Here is a 3,201-nt window from a genome sequence, read left to right on the forward strand (position 1 = left end):
TCTGGGCACCAGTGGATGGTGTAATGGTTACGTTGCTGGACTCCCACATGGCAGACCACAGTTCAAGTCCCAGACCTGGAGGCTTCAAATTCATGCCAGATGCATGTGTGTGCATGCACAAATTCCCGAGAAGAGAATAGAGGAGAAAGGATTGTGGCATGGCCTTCCCCAGGAAGGGAGGGCTTCTCACTTTCTGTCTCTCTCTCTCTGGTGAGCACATGCATCCCATGGCAAAAATCTCTCGGAAAAAAAAAATTACACAAGGCTTGAATATGTCCTGTTTTAAAATTCAGTTTTCGATTATTTTTATTTTTTTAATAGTTTTTTTAAATTTATTTAATTTTATTTATTCATTCATTTATTTTGACTAGAGAGAGACAGGCACACACACACACACAGAGGGGGTGGGAATGAGAAAGCAAGCCACCAGGTCCAGGACTTGAACCGTGGTCAGCCATGTGGGAGTGTCCAGCACCTTTACCACCATGCTACCTGCTGGTCCCAAGTCTTCAGTTATTTTTAAATTACACAAGCATGAATGTGTCCTTTTTAAAATATATTTACTTAATTTTATTTATTATTATGATTTTAATTTGATCAGAGATAGACACAGAGAGAGTGAGAGGGAAAATGAGAAAGCAAGCTGCTAGGTCCAGGACTTGAACTGCAGTTGGTCACGTGGGAGTCCAGCACCTCAACCACCACCCCAACTGCCGGCCCCGAATACATGCTATTTTAAAATTTGACAACGTCTTGCACAAATCCTGCTAGTACAGTTCCTTGCCCAGAAGTAGCCACTATCAGCAGTTTGGAGCATTGTTTTCAGGCCCCATTCTTTGCACTAACATACATATGTACACACATACATTATAGGTACATTGTATAAATACATATGCACACATACACACATATATACACAGAAGTCATTAGCAACAACCAGTAAAAAGTGGAAACTTACACAATTTCTCTCACATTTGATGTACATACATTATTTTATTTATTTATTTATTTATTTGAGAGATCCTTCCTATAAGGTGTGCACTTGCTGGAGAGAGAGAGGGAGACAGACAGAAAGCAAGAAATCACTCCCCAGGGGGGATGGCCACATGCAACCCCTTCTCCATCCTCCTCTCAGGATTTTGGGCACGCACACACATGCACCTGGCGTGAGATTTAAGTTGCTAGATCCAGGACTCAAATTGTGGTGGACTACGTGGGAGTCCAGCGACTTAACCATTACACCATCTGCTAGTCCCCAAAATCTCTACTTTTATCTGGTTATTGCTATTGATTTTTGTATATTTATCTTGTATCCAACCACTTTGCTAGGTTCTATTAGACTTTTTTTTTTTTTTTTAGACATTTTTACTTTTATTTTTATTTGACCAGAGAGGAACAAAGTGAGAGAGAGAGAGAGAGACAGAGAGAGAAGGAAAGCCACCAGGTCTGGGACTCAAACTGCGGTCTGCTATGTGGGATTCCAGTGCCCTTAACCGCCATGCCACTTGCCGGTCCCTATGCTATGTTTTTCATTGATTGTTAGATTATCTAGGGAATCATTTCATCTCCTAGTTTTCTTTACTTTCTAATTTTTATTATTTTTACTATAGGGCACATGCACTCACCAGAGATGGGGGCAGGGTAGTGAAAAAGCAGGCCCAAGTGATGGCCACACTACAACCCCTTCTCCTCTGTTCTCCTCTCAGGATTTGGGGCATGTACGTGCATACGCCTGGCATGTTTTTCAAGCCACCTCTGGGACTCAAACCATAGTTGGCCATGTGGGATCCAGCCACCTCAATTACCATGCCACCTACTGGCTCCTCCTAGTTTTCGTATTACAAATTTTAATGTCTGATTTTTTTGGATTAGATGGAATGTCATGAGATTGAATACTACAGACACAAGGGGACATCTGTGGTTTGGTGACTTTTAATAGCTTTAATAACTCTCTGCTGAATGGGTCCCTTGCTTTTGGCTCAAGTGTTAGAAACTCATTAGAAATACAGAATGTGTGGGGGAGGGGAGGCCAGCAGGTGGCATGATGATTAAGGCGCTGGGCACTCCCACATGGCCAGCCATGGTTCGAGTCCTGAACCGGGTGGCTTGCTTTCTCACTTTCCTTCTCTCTCTCTCTGTGTCTGTCTCTGGTCAAATTAAAATAAATTAATGACTAAGTAAAAATAAATAATTATTTTTTAAAAAAAAAAAGAAAGAAATACAGACTCTCAGGTCCTTCATAATAGAAATCTGCATTTCCCAGACGATTTCTACACACCGAAGGCTCAAGGGCACTGGTCTAGATGATTTCTCTCCATTCCGATTTAATGAAGAGTTCAGTGAGAAGAGCCATGACTGCTGGAAAGCTCTTAAAAATGGTGTCCTCCTCCTCTTTGTGGCTCTCCTGCATGTTAGTGCTCAATTTCCTGACTCCAGCCCTCACAGTCTCAGCCGCGCATCTGTCATTCCCTCACTCCTGTTTCTGCAGCTCCCTGGAGGAGGGCTGGGCTGGGCTCAGCTGGGCTGTGCTGCTCCCGGTCGGTCCCAGTGCCAGGGCTGGGAGCAGCACACAGTGGCTGCTCAGAAAGCATCGGACTTAGCTGGAAACCTTTTATGGCTCACCCAGGGTCCCTCTTCCCCTCTCTGCAGATGTGTTTAAATCTTGTTAAAATGGAAGTTCTTTCTCAGGACCACAGCTAGCTGGACCAGGGCGTCAGCATCTGATGGAAGGGCACCCATGTGCAGCTCTGTAGACCATCCAGAGTGTCCGTGGTGAGTGCTCGCAGTCAGGCCAGTCCTCACCGAATGAGGGCCCGGTGGACCCTGGGTAATCTTTGGGCCATGGAGTTAGAGACAGAAGGATGTGCAGAAAGCTCCTCTGGGGGGAGGCAGAAGCTAGAAGACCCTCAAAGAGGGGGTGAGCAGCAGCCAAGAGGCATGGGGTGGGGAGAGGAGTTCCGGAAATGCCGCCACAGGAGAAGAGCTCCAGGGAGAAGCAGCGTCACAGCTCGGGGAGTGGCAGCACTATGGTTGTCATTTAGCCGCAGCGTCTCAGGGGAGGCAGCCAGGAAGCCAGACACGACGGCGGACAGATGTCACTGTCACCCTGGAAGTGATCTAGGAAGCAGCAACACGCCAAGTAGCCACACGAAGCTCTGCACGTGGGTTTGCGCTGACCGGCAAGACAGCAGCCTTGATTTC

Source organism: Tupaia chinensis, unplaced genomic scaffold, assembly GCF_000334495.1.
Source record: "Tupaia chinensis unplaced genomic scaffold, TupChi_1.0 Scaffold143602_1, whole genome shotgun sequence".
NCBI classification, from domain to species: domain Eukaryota; kingdom Metazoa; phylum Chordata; class Mammalia; order Scandentia; family Tupaiidae; genus Tupaia; species Tupaia belangeri.